Source organism: Primulina tabacum, chromosome 16 (genome assembly GCF_025594145.1).
Source record: "Primulina tabacum isolate GXHZ01 chromosome 16, ASM2559414v2, whole genome shotgun sequence".
In the NCBI taxonomy this organism is placed as follows: domain Eukaryota; kingdom Viridiplantae; phylum Streptophyta; class Magnoliopsida; order Lamiales; family Gesneriaceae; genus Primulina; species Primulina tabacum.
This window is the reverse complement of record NC_134565.1, coordinates 19,680,948-19,696,243: the sequence shown is the minus strand read 5'-3', so window position 1 is coordinate 19,696,243 and position 15,296 is coordinate 19,680,948.

The window sequence follows — 15,296 nt, the reverse complement described above, 5'->3', positions numbered from 1 at the left end:
AATCACTCGCTCAAACTAGCCATCAGTCTGAGGGTGGAGTGCCATACTGAATAGTAACTTCGTCCTCATAGATGCATGAAAACTCTTCCAAAAGGTATATGTGAATCTCGGGTCCCTTTCAGACACAATAGAAATTGGGATCTCGTGCAATCGGACTATCTCCTGGATATAGTGCTCTGCATACTGAGTCATGGAGAAAGTCTTCTTCACCGGTAATAAGTGTGTCGATTTATTAAGTCAATCAACTATAACTCAAATGGCATTAGATCCTTTGACTGACCTTGGCAATCCAACAACAAAATTCACGGTGATATTCTCTCATTTCTACTCGGAAATAGGGAGCGGCTCCTGCTGGACTCTGGTGCTCTGCTTTTACTTGCTGACAAGTGAGACATTCAGATACAAATCCAAAAATGTCCCACTTCATCCCTGGCCACCAATACAGCATCTGTAAGTCCTTGTACATCTTGGTACCCCCTGGATGGATGAAATGCGGAGATGTATGTGCCTCTATCAAAATATCCTCTCTGATGGAATCGACACTAGGCACTCACATCCTTCCTCTGTACCTCACAATACTATCGGACACTGCGTAGAGTACACTGGCTTTGGCTTCATCCTTCAATCTCCATTTCTGTAATTTTTCATCTGAAGGCTGACCTATACGGATTTGGCTTAGCAAAGAAGACTGGACTGTCAGATTAGACAACTTGGGAGTTTTGCCCTTAGGATAAACTTCTAGGCCAAACCTCCGAATTTCTGACTGAAGAGATCTCTGTGCTAACACTCGTACTATGCCTGCTACTTTCATGCTCAAAGCATCTGCTAGAACATTAGTTTTCCCTGGATGGTAGCTAATTTCGCAATCTTAGTCTTTTGCTAACTCCAACCACCGTCTTTGTCTCATGTTCATCTCTTTCAGCGTGAAGAACTACTTGATACTCTTGTGATCAGTGAATATCTAGCATTTCTCGCCGTACAAATAATGTCTCCATATCTTCAATGCAAAGACAATGGCAGCTAACTCGAGATCATGAGTCGGGTAGCTCTTCTCATGCAATTCAAATGTCTAGAGGCATAAGTTATAATCTGACCTTGATGCATCAATACTGCGACTAAACCGAGCTTAGAAGCATCAGTGTATAACACAAAATTGCCTTGCCTTGATGGCATGGCTAAAACTGACGCTATGATAAGAGCTTGCTTCAAAGTATTGAAACTCTTCTGACATTCTTCACTCCATTCAAATTTAGCATTTTTCTTAGTCAATGAAGTGAGTGGCACAACAATTGAGGAAACCCCTGAATAAATCCTGTAGTAGCCTGCCAAGCATAGGAAACTACGGATCTCTGACGCGTTCTTCGGCTCAACCCATTCTTTTATTACTGCCACTTTAGCTAGATCCACCTCAATGCTAATGCTAGATATGATATGTCCCAAAAATGCTACTTTCACCAACCAGAATTCAAAATAACTGAATTTTACGAACAACTTATAACTCTGCAAAACTTGCAAAACTATACTCAAATGTTGATTGGGTTTCTCATGGCTCTTCGAGTATATAAGAATGTCGTCAATGAATACCATGACGAACTAATCTAGGTAGGGCTGAAACACTCAATTCATTAGGTCCATAAAAATCGCTGGACCATTCGTCAGTCTAAATGGCATCACTAAGAATTTGTAGTGCCTAAATCTAGTTCTGAAGGCTGTCTTATGAACATATGCATCCATCACCTTCAGCTGATGATACCCAAAACGTAGATCTATCTTAGAGAACACTGTAGCTCCCTGCAACTGATCAAATAAGTTCTCGATCCTTGGTAATGGGTATTTGTTCTTGATCGTTACTTTTTCAATTCTCGGTAATCGATACACAACCTCATGCTTCCATCTTTATTCTTTACAAAGAGCACTGGTGCGTCACATGGTGAGAAACTTGGGGGGATGAATTCTTTTTCTAGGAGTTCCTGAATTTGCTGTTTGAGCTTTAACATCTCTGCTGGAGCCAAACGGTACGGTGCCTTAGAGATTGGCATAGTGTCTTGCAAAAGGTCAATGGCGAACTCCACCTCTCTCTCTGGTGGAAGGCCTGTGACGTCGTCTGGGAAAACGTTGGGAATATCTCTGACAACTGGTATGCCAGATATCGATAGGGTGGGTGTGTCAGGTGTTGAAATATTACTGGCCAAGAATTCCTGACACCTCTTATGTATAAGTCTCGGTGCCTGCATGCAAGAGATCATGCGAGGAAAACTTCTCCACCTATCCGGTTACCGACACTGATCTTCTCTGAAAGTCAATTAGAACTCTGTTCTTCATCAACCAGTCCATCCCCAAGATAATATCAAACTCTGGCATTGGCAACACAATCAGATCGGCGTAAACCAGGTGTCCTTGTAGTTCAAGATCGATATCTCTGACCATGCTAGTAGCTGATAACTCCTCCCCTGATGGGACTATCAAGGAGTAGCTCACGTCGAGTCCAATGGACTTGACGTCCAAATAAATAACGAACGTCTTTGAGATAAAAGACTGAGTGGCCCCAGAATCTAACAAGGCCTTCTTGGCTACTCTCTTTATGAATATATTTCCTGAGGGACGTTAGCACAACAAATAAACTTATACCCCAAAATGCTAATCATAACCTCATGCATAGTTTGAAATCTCTATCCAAAGTCACCAAAATACGAAAACAACATACTATTAATCCCAAGTAAAATTCGAAGCATGAAAGGCAAAAATAATACGGTGTTGAGTTAGATAGATTACTAGTCATTAGAGTCGTGTCTGGGTTCACCTCCTCTGCACGAATGGAGAACACTCTCCCCTGGGTCGGTGGCCTCCACTGCGAGTAGTCCTTCAGCATGTGATCACTGACTCCACACTTGAAGCATTTGTCAGAACCCCATAAACACTGACCCGCATGATGATAGTTGCATTTCGAGCACACTAGATACTCACAAGGCTTTTGAGGAGCCTTCTTTCGAGGAATAAGACCTTTGCCTTTCGGCGGTCCCTGAAATGACCTCTTTCCCTGTTGTCCTTGGAAAGGTCTCTTGAACTGCTGTTGCTGTGAGTGATGCTGCTGGGGTGCCTGATAGGGCCTCTTGTCCTGTCTGTCGTTATCAATATCCCTCTGGTCCTGCTCTGTCGCCAAGGCCCTTGACACGGCAATATCATAAGTGGTAGGACCAGCAACTCTAACATCACGGCACAAGATCGACCGTAAATCATCAATGAAATGTCTCAGCTTCTCTCGGGCATCATTCGCAATTAGGGACACGAAGTGACACATCCTCTCAAACTTCCTTACAAATTCTACTACGCTGCTGTCTCAAGTAAGGGTGTGCACATTCGCTGCCACAGATGCACTCTCCCACCACAGTATGGCGTCCCCTGTCAACAGAAAGGTGGCATATCTTACTTTGTCTGCATCCTGCAGCTCCATAAAAGTGAATATCACTTCGATTGACTTAATACATCCCTTAGCTATCATCGGGTCTGTAGTCCCCGAGAACTCCTTTGGATCCATCCTCCTGAACCTCTCATACACTGCCTCTGGCCTGGGTCTCATCCCGTATCTACTCCAGCGTTGTTCCATCTGTGCCTGCATATCTGGCGGTGGGCTAGGAGGAGTGGCCCTCTTCCCATCCCAAGCCTCTCTGTCCTCTTTACCTCCTCCATGTGCGATCATACGTTTAGGAGGCATATTGTTTCAATATTAACCCAACACATAAACCAACATGCATGAACATAATATCTATATCATCATAAGGTTAATATAAATCGAACTTAAATATGTACATACTGAAGTCATGACTTTGATGCTCACTACATGAAAGAATTTTAAAACTTTAAAACTTACAAAATTGAGGCGTGACTTCGTGAGCTTTTCTCGCAACAGGTAGTAGGCATAACCCTTTACAAAAACATCGCTCTGATACCAACTGTAACGTACCGTACTTTAAAACTACTTAAAATTTGTGGAAAATTTAAAAAAAATTATAAGTAATAATCTCTCAAAATGAAATACAAGTAAAATGGTGGTCGAAATATTTGAAATGTAAAAGAGTACAAACTAATTTCGTGTTATCACGACACAACCAAAACTAGCTTGTAAAAGTACTTCTTTAAACAACATAAAGTGGTTTAAAATCAGAGTAAATGAGTTCAACATGCATAAAAATTCTTTTACTTGAGCGGTCCCGGGGTTAGTCCTCCGCACAGTCCGAGCCAACTCACTGGTCCCCGCCTCTCTCCTCCTCATACTCGTCATCACCTGCATCGATCAAGTCTAGTGAGTCTAAAGATTCAACATGTATAAACTGAGAATAGCAAGTAAAACATAATAAAACCACAAGCCTTTTTAAAGTAGCTCATACATACTTAAACTCTGAACATAATTACATAATCATAGACGTACCATCATTTCATATACTTTTTCATAAACGTGCTTGCATCATACATACTTAAACATACATAATCATCATCATTTTGCGTAGAGATATGTTTCAAAGCAAGTAACCCATAACATAATGCGCCGGATCAGACTTAAAACACAGTACTGGGCCGGCAGGGATCATCACAGTCTTTCGACCGAACGTCCACTCCCACATACATAAGATCCCCGGTCATGCTTTGCCGGGTGGATTGGTCTCTGGTCATGTTTTATCGCTTCCCAATCCTGATCAAAACCCAGTCATGCTTTACCGAGGTGGAGAGTTCCCTGGACACATTCTCCGGCTTCCAAACCCGTAACATAATTGGTCACAAGAGAATTCGCATACCTCAAAAACATAAAATATTTTCTTTTTGCACGTCGAACATACTTACATAGCGTTGAGCACTTCTTTGGATCTCGCTTGGGCGACTGTTGCACATACTAACACATTATTCATGCACCTTGAGGTCCGTAACTTAACAATAACAATCGTACTTACTATCGAAGTAATTAAATAATTTATGACTTTCTATACCACTCGGAACTTGACCATGTTTAATCATCAAACTAAACCATGACATCGAACCCCGAAACAATCCTGATATGGAGTATAAATATTTCCCAAGCAATGGAAGACACGAACCCCGCCTAAACCATAATTCAAATATTCATATTCAAACTTCGTATCAACTAACCTAACCTTCCCCAAATCTTGGACATAACGACGTATTAATATCCAAACAAAGCAATAGCACTTAAACCTAAAGCTACTAAAAATCCCGGGCTAGCGCCAAGGCGCCTGCAATGTAGCGCTGCAGCGCTTGGTTAAGTGCTTAGGTGCTACCACCCAGCGCCGCGGCGCTACCAAGTGCAAAATATAAGCGCTCCGGTGCTCCAACTACAGCGCTATTTGTGTGAGAAACAGGCGCTGCGGAGCTCCATAAACAGCGCTGCGGCGCTAACCCTGCGTGAACCAACTCAAAATTCTGCATCAATTTGTTTCCATACGACCTCTATTGCAACCAAACCCTTACCGACCCAAAAAAAAACACCGAAAATCGTCTGACCACAACCCGCGACATACCTAAACGTAGCAATGACCGCTCGGCGATTCCCAACTAAGCATGCAACAAATAAACCTCAAGAAAACATGAAGAACACATTTTGAAAATGTCACAATTTGAGCAGTCACACGAGAATGATCAAAACTCACTCATTTCCTGTCACAGAATTTGAAATTACAGCAGATTCGGTTTCGACATCTAAAATTTTGTTCCAAAATCGTTCCAAGCATCAACGCCCAAATTTTTGCACAACATACAATGATTTTTACATACAATATGTATCAAAATATTTACTATGACAAGATCGATACGAGAAATGAAAGATTATACTTGTCTTTGCGTTAGAACACACGAAGATAACGAATATCGGTGTGGTGGATTACGGGAGATGAGCGGGAGGCGCTTGCTACACGATTTTTGCTCGGAAAAAAAGGGCGTAAATCTCCAGAAATTTGCAAAAGAAATGGGTGACTGCTGCTGTAACTCTAAGAACCGTAGATCCTTAAGAAAAAAATACAAAGAGTGTGTGTGTGTGTTGATGGGTGTGTGAGTGTGTAACGTGTGAGTGTGTGTGAGTGGGATAATTAGAAAGTTAATTAGGAGTTAATAAAATTCTTAGTTAAATAATTAGTGCTAAAATATTACTAATCTAATTACTTAATCCCACTCAAAGATTTAATAAAAATAGTTAAGTACCAAATTTTTAAGATTAAAAAACTCTAAATGATCAAATTAGTATTTGAAAAGTTTAAAATCTTAAAATCACCTAAGAAATAAAAAAATTAGGTTTTAAAATGCTAAAATTTATATAAATCACTTAAAATATCAATTTTCTTTACTTGAAATAAAATACCACATAAATCAAAAATCGCTTAAATCGTCACCGGTCATTTTTCCTGATCCCGTATCGAATATTCGCCTGAAACATAAAACTCAAGAAAAAGTTTTAACGTGCATCAAATAAACATGTAATAACTTAAAATAATGCAAATCATAAATCATGCATTCTAAAAAAATCATTTTAAAATTAAATAAGTAATTTAACAATTTAATAAATACATGGGTTTACGTGTACTGATTTTGAGTTGTACATGCATGATTTTATAAATGATGAATATGATGACACGTTTTCAAGGATGAGAGTTGGTTGTGACTAATACGATGACATGATATTATGATGATCTGGAAGGCCAATGTCAGTGGACGGGTATTTCTGTCGCTGATGTCGTCGCCGTCGGGTACCACGGTTATACGTAGATGGATCCATTGAATAGAGCTGATACAATTAGAACTGATACAAAACTCACAACTAATGAACTGAATTCAATTAAAGAAATGTATACGTATATGATGATATGATGAGACATGTTTTGACACGTTAAGATTTGACATGATATGTTTAAATTCATGCTTTTAAGATCATGAAAGGTATTTTAATTACTGTAATTTTGACTGCTGCATGATATGTATATGTCCTTGTTATAACGGTTCAGATGTGTTGAGTCTTTAGACTCACTAGGTGTGATTGATGCAGGTGACCATACAATTGAGGAGACTGGAGGCGTTTAAGACTGAGTAAGCTGAGCTAGGGGTGCACATGAAAACCCGAGGACCTTCCATTTCTTCCGCATAATATGTTTATGAGACATGGATTTAAGAAATATGGTTAAATTTTTTTTAATCTTGTTATACGTTGTTGATTTATCAAACTTTTGTTATATGTTCGAGTCTCTTTTTTAAATCAGTAGACTAGGAGATTGATTTCATTTTATGATTTAATTAACTGCAGTTATTTTTATTCAGAGGTTGGATGACCTTTTAAAATGTATGTTTAATTTATTTAAATATGGATGTGTTTGTATTTTCGCTTGTATCTTTAAAAAAAATTATTTCAATTGAATTTTCAAATGAGTGGACGTTTCAAAATCAATAGTGATATTCTCCCATTTCCACTCGGGAATAGGGAGAGGTCTCAAATTTCCTGCAAGTCTCTGATGCTCTGCCTTAATATGCTGACATGTCAAGTATTCAGGCACAAAGCGTAAAATATCTCGCTTTATTCCCGGCCACCAATACAAGGTTTACAGAATCTTGTACATCTTCGTACTCCTAGGTGAATAGAGTACGGAGTGCTGTGGGCTTCCTGCATAATGACTTCTCTTAGCGAATCACCACGAGGAACCCACAGTCGGTCGCGATATCGCACTAAGCCATCCTCAGTAGTGTACAATCTCAGACCCTTGGACTCATCCCTCTGTCTCCGCTTCAGTAACTGCTCATCAGATGACTACCCTGCCCGAATCCGATCTATCAGTGTCGACTGGACTGTCAGGGTGGAAATTTTAAGAGCATCGCCCCTAGCATAAAGTGCAAGCTCAAATCTCATAATATCTGCCTGCAATGGTCTCTGTGCAGACAATTTTACAATCACTGCAGTCTTCCTACTCAGTGCGTCGGCTACCACATTAGCCTAACCCGGATGGTAGCTAATGTCGCAGTGTTAGTCCTTCACCAACTCTAACCACCTCATTTGTCTCATATTCATCTCTTTCTGTGTGAAAAAGTATTTCAAACTCTCTTGATCTGTGAAAATATTGCACTTCTCCCAATACAGATAGTGTCTCTAAATATTCAGGCGAATACTACTGATTTTAGCTCGAGATCATGAGTCGGATAATTCTTCTCATGAACCTTCAGCTGTCTGGATGCATAGGCTATCACCCTGTCATGCTGCATCAGCACTGCGCCCAATTCTAGCTTCAAAGCATCTGTATATAGCACATACTCGCCTTGCCCTGATGGCATAGTTAGAACTGGTGCTGAAGTCAATGCTGGCTTCAGCTTTTCAAAACTTTCTTGGCACCCTGATCCCCAGATGAATTTGGCATTCTTCTTCGTCAAGGCGGTCATGGGTACCGCAATATAAGAAAAGCCCTGAATAAACTTCTTGTAGTACCCAGCTAATCCCAAGAAACTACGGATCTCAGTCACACTCTTAGGCACTGACCAATCTCTGAGTGCCTCAGCCTTGCTGGGATCAACCTCGACTCCATCTCGGGAAATGATACGGTCCAAGAATGCCACTCTGTCTAGCCAGCACTAACATTGTATGTCCTTCAAAGTCTGTAGAGCGGCCTGAAGTGCTGAATATGCTCATCTCTGCTTTTCGAACAAATCAGAATTTCATCTATGAAGACTATGACAAACTGATACAAATACGGCTGTAATATGCGATTCATTATATCCATGGAGATCGGTGGCGCGTTAGTCAGTCCGAAGGGCATCACCACAAACTCATAATGCCCAAAACGCGTCCTGAAAGCCGTCTTGTGCACATCCGACTCTCTCACCTTCATCTGGTGATATCATGATCGAAGATCTATCTTCAAAAACACTAATGCTCCCGAAACCGATCGAATAGGTCTTCAATCCTGGGCAGAGGATATTTGTTCTTGACTGTGACCCTATTCAATTCTCTGTAATCGATGCAGAGTCGCATGCTGCCGTCTTTCTTCTTCACAAACAGTATCGGCGTATCCCATGGAGAAAAACATGGGCAAATGAAACCCTTGTACATCAAATCCTGAATCTGATCTTTCAATTCTTTTATCTCTGCAGGTGCTAGACAATAGGGTGCCTTAGAAATTGGCACTGTACCTGGCATCAGCTCAATAGAAAAGTTCACCTCTATGTCTGGTGGAATGCCAGAAACGTCCTCAGGAAAGACTCTAGGAAAAGGAAAATCTCTGACGATCTCGACATCCTCGAGTCTCAGACTGACTGGCTCAGATATCGACACAATCCTCGCTAAAAAAGCTTGGCAACCTCTCTTCATCAGTTTCCTCGAACTGATACAAGAAATGATGTGCGGCGTCTGCTTGTTCCTTGCTGCCTCAAAAATAAAATATTTCCCGCTGGGCGGTCAAACAAGCCGACCTCTGCCGAAAATCTATCGAAGCTCCATCTGACAAAAGCCAGTACATGCCCAGAATAATTTCAAATTCAGGCATCGGTAGCATGATCAGATATGCCTGAATAGCATGCTTCTGCAATCGAAGCTCCAAATTCTTCACTATCCTCGAAGTAAACATCTGATCCCCAGAAGGAATCGAAACTTTGAAGCCCAAATCCATGGCCTCTGGTACAATTCCTAGTCGCTTGACAAAAGTCTCGGATATAAATGAATATGTAGCTCTTGAATCTAGCAGTGTATAGGTGGCTACACCTGAAATAAATATCCTTCATGCGACCATCGAATCCGTTCAAGCCTAATAAATTCCTGAGATTCTAACAATACAATCCAGAATTACCGAAAATTGTCTAATTAAATCCATAGAATTACTCGAATTTACACGCATTTCCCAACCAAAATTTCGAAATTAGCACTCGAGTCCCGGAAAATTTATGTTTGACCCTGAATGTTCGATTATTTGCAGTTTGATCCTCAAATTCTTAAATTAAATCAATTAAATCCTTAAATTTATCTAATTAGAGAATGAAACCTAATGATTCTAAGTTCTCGGTTCCAAATATAGTTCTACTAACCAACTTAACATCTAATTCAATCAAGGCAATTTTAAAAGAAATGCTAAGCAAATTGTTTACCAGTGATCAAAGTCGAGTCAGGCTCTACTTCTGCCTCCTCTGCGTGCATGACATAGGTCGTACCAGTAGTAGGCCCCTTGTTCCTTGGGCAGTCTGCAGCTTTGTGGCCTTCTTCCTTGCAGATGAAACACTTAAATGTCGTCCACATGCATTTACCGTAATGGAAATGGTTGCACTGATTTCAAGGCTGCCTCTCCTCCTGTCTCGGGGCACCTGGATTCTGAGGGGGCTTCTGTTGGCCCGACTTCTTAAACTGTCCCTGGGACTTCTGCTGCCCCTGATGTCTTAGAGGCCCTGTGAACTGTCTCTTGCTGGTATGTGAGCTCTTCTGGGCCTGATGCCTCTTCCTCTACCTCTCTATATCAATATCTCTGAAAGCCTGCTCTGCCTGAAAGGCACAAGCAGTAGCAGCACCATAACTCGCCAGACTCATCGGCATAACATCCAGCGAATAGTCGGTCTGAGGCCATCCATGGAGTGCCTCAACTTCTCCGTAGCATCCCTAGCTGTAATGGGCACAAAGTGGCAGCCCCTGACGAACTTCCGGATGAACTCCGCCACAGACGAGTCCCCCTATCGAGACTCATGAACTCTCGGGTCAGACGCCTCCTGATGTCTGCAGAAAAGTACTTACCGTAGAAGATGTCTTTAAATTGATCCCACATGAGGGTAGCTAGGATAACCCAGTGGACGGCTCCTTCCCACCACAAAGACGCATCGTCGCGCAACATATAAGTGGCACATCTGACCCTGTCAGCATCCCTCATGTCCAAGTATGGGAGCTCTTTTGGGAGGCATAATATCTGAATACAGTCCAAATTCTAAACGTAACCAACATGCAATTCAATCTAGCTTTTAAATCATTTACCTTAAAACATACACATGTAAACATTTACTGTAAAACACAAATCATGTAGACATGCAGGTGATAGCATAAACTTTCAAAACATTTAAAACATGTAAACTTACAGACTTGAGGCTTGACGAATGAGCTTCTGAAGCTGTCGGTGGCACAAACCCTCTGCAAGAACCTTTGCTCTGGTACTAACTGTGACGTCTACTACTTTAAATTCTACATAAATATTTTTTTAAAAGCTATGACCAAAATACACACACTCATAAACATTTAAATCATGCGTTTTAAAATTAAGCCAATCACTGACTAAAAGTAACTATAGTTACACGAAATCTTAAAATGTGACATTAAACGAAAATCATAAACATGTGAAACTACTGTTTTTAAAAACCCCTGACTCATAAACATATTATGCGGAAAATGCAAGGTCCTCGGGTTATCATGTGCACCCACAACTCCGCCTACTCAGTTTTCATCACCTCCAATCTCCACATCCTCATGATCACCTGCGTTAATCACACCTAGTGAGTCTAAAGACTCAATACACCTGAACCATAATAACAAGTACATATACCTAACAAGCAACAGTGAAAAGTACTGTAATTAACATAAGTTTCATGATCTTCAAAAGTATAAAAATAAGCGTAAACATATTCATTTCAAATCAGGTTATATCGTATCAACATATACGTGTTCATTTTTCCTTACCGAATTCAGATCATTAGTTGTGTTTTTCGTATCAGCTCTAAGTCGATGGATCCATCTACGTATAATCACGGCACCTGGCGGCAGGAACATCAGCGACAATTTTAATCGTCCACTGAGCCTTGGCCGTACACATTCGTGTTTGTATTAGTCACAACCAACTCACTTCCTTCAATAATATGTCATCATATTCATCACTTGTAAAACTCATGCATATAGATTCTTTTTCTTAAAATCAAGTATGCAACGTGTTTATGACATTAACATAAAAATCCATGTTTAATATCCACGTATACAGTTTCAAAATGTGAGGGGGTAGGGTTTGAGGGGGCGGCTACATGCAATGATAATAATAGGGTTTTTGGGCTTTAGATTTAAAAATGAAAATGTGAAGGAGTCTAGGTCCAAAATATAATAAACTAGGCCCACCAATCCTAATAACACCCTCGTAAAATATTTTGTTTAGGTATCTTTTTGAAAATATTACCCGAACCCTCAAAAAGTGTTCCATTTTGCAAAAAATTGCATACCGGTTCAAAAGATGACTCGATGAGTAAAAATACCTTAAAAAGAAAATTTTCAAAAATCTCACATATTTACATCATATATTAAATAATTAAAATTAATTATTTAATAAAAAAAATTTCCTTAACTGTCCCCGGTATCCGTTCCTCATTCGAGCCTGAAATACTGCTAAAATCCCTATAACATGCAATCTTAACACATATTCATGCCATAATCATGTATTAAATGTATTAAAATAATTAAATATACATTTTAATAAAACCATAGATTTGCATGCAGTCTGTTATGTCGTTTGAATTTCTAGACCTCACAAGTTCTGCTTGTGGGTGGGGATATACATAAGTCATATCTATATGAAATGGAGACAAACTGGGCTCTATTAGTCTATGCGAGCGATTCAATAATCTAGGTCGCCGATAATACGAGACCGATTGTAAATGGTCGATGAGATGTATGGCTCTTTTCTAGAGATAGATGGCCAGGGAGATGGTCGATCCTCATACATATCATCCCCATCCACATCATCATGCTCTGGATCGACCAATGAATATTTACTGTATACGACTTTGACACCTTGACTAATCAACTCCATGGTATGAATGGTCACCACATTAGGAGTCGAATAAAACAAAATAGCCAAACAAATAGTGCACAGACAACACCTCCACTAGAGTCGGAGTAAGCATGTCCACGATAGCCTACATTATTTATTAAAATTAGCTAACAAAAGAATATATTAGCTAATGAAAAGGTAAATAAATTTGATTAATCGTATTTACCTCATCTAGAACACTACTAAATGATTTGCTGACATCATCCATAGAAGGTGAATGATTCTTACTGCACTTCTTTGTCATCCAATGACACATCTAAGGTATCAGGATATTTGCACCCTCTCTACAAGTAGCACATGTTTAACCAACATATGGAAAATATTCATATGCTAAAATCTAACAAGAACACATCACAAGTATATTAGTATGATTCCAGCCTTAAAAATAGTTTTTTTAAAAAATATATAATATTTATTTACCTGCAAAAGATTAATAAAGCCAATAATATGGAAGCTACCGAACTCACTACAATCCCGATTATTCTTATGTCTTTTGGACAAATTTTTATAATTTATAAGCTTACTTTCGAGGTCTTTTCGTAATCCATAAATTGCTACCTCGAAAGCTAATCTACCCCATGGATAATTATCAAAACTATCAAAGTCATCAACTTATCTAACAACTCCTTGTCTAGTACATCATGCTTTCTTTTCCGTTGAGGACCCAATAAAACTGCCACAAAATAAAGGCTGACCAATTTCAATTTCTCAACATTCAGTTAACCTCCACCATTTCGTATTCATCAATCTTAGCCTTTAAATCATCCATATATAGGCTCGATCTCTCACTAAAATGCCTATGCCTAAATCCATCTTCCTTAGGTATGGTGTGATAAATTTTAGAGCAATTGAGGCCAATGAGAAAACAATACTCTAACAAAAAAAACCAGGCCTCTTGCGATACATCATCCAAATTTCATCACTCCCACTATCAAAGACCTGTTTACTCATGAAAAATCACAAAATCTGATTCCAATTCATATAATCTTTCGCAAATCTAATTAAATTGCCAAATTGGGTTTGTTGGACCAATCGCTCCAATTCATTTTCATTTAAAAAAATAAACATATTTTATTAGACACCTCCATGTAGTAAAACCCTAATGTCAGCTTGCACTCATAAAACTGATTTCTTTCAAGTTTGACGGGGAATTAAATCTACAGAAAACAACAAAAAATCATGATTTGGCAAGAAAATATAGAAACTTTGGGTCGATTTTTTCAATTTGGTTGTTCTGAGTCGAGATCGACCTAGACACATAAACTCAACCCCTACTAAAACATATATTAAAAACAATGTCGTGTGTTCGCTCTAGGCCGAGAAAGACTTTTATTAAACTAATATTAAAAATGTAAGTTCGATTTCAAAAACATTTTAGTTTTTGCAATATCTGGCTTGAGTGTATGAATATAAAACACGACCGGATTCATGAAATCTCGACTAGATTCATTAAATCTCGAACTTGCACATAATCATAAAAAAATTTGGTTTCTCTGGGTTGAGTTTTGTTATCTTGGTCGTGTATCTTTGAACGCGACCCAGATTAATCAAAAAACGACCCAAAATGCTAAGGCTTGCTTGGGTTTTGATAATATGGAAGTCGACTTTTAGAACACCCAATTTCAAAAATAAATCTATTGTAATAAGAACAAAAAATTGAAAGATTTTAGGTTGTACCATTATATGATCTCTCACTGTCTTCTCTTCCAATTCAATCTTGAAAAAAATTATCTTTATTATTCTCGATGTAATTAGTTCACAATGGACTCATAAATGGTACTTCATGGAGGTGAAAAACAAACCATAAATGGTGCTAATTCTTGAATACAATGGATTTGAAGAATAAGAAAAAACCCGGAAGGATAAAAAACGACTCAAGAAACCCACGGTTGTGTTGGAACATTTCATGTTCACAATCTTGCTTGATTTTGATGTTAACAAAACTTGTTATTTTGTTTCTGAAAATTTTACCTAAGTGCGCAGAAACTGGAACTGATCAGGATTCGAACTGATCAGTTATCGAGCAAAAACTGAAGCTGTCGAGACGCAAACTGAAAACGCCAACTGATCGTCCAAACTGAATAAGTTCAACTGATTGTCCAGCTGATAGGCAGTTCAACAGAAGACCTTCAGAAACCCAACCAGCTGATGAAGAGCTCAACTGATGAAGAGTCCAGCTAACCAGTTCAACCGAAGCAGCGAAATCAGTGCAGCTGACGGGCCAACTGATTTCACCAAACCAGTTCAAGATCAGTTCAACTGACCAGTATGAACATCAGTTAAGAATCAATCAGTTTGCAGAACACGACAAGTTTATTCAATGAAATCCAGCTGTGCGCACCGAGGAAAAGAAATTTTCCAGTCAAAGGACAATAATAGACGTTTCATCAGTGTTTAAAGCGAAAACGTTCCAGAATGTTCGTCGGAAAGTACAAGACAAATATCAAGGGACATATTCAAAATGAAACTGATACAATAATTGAA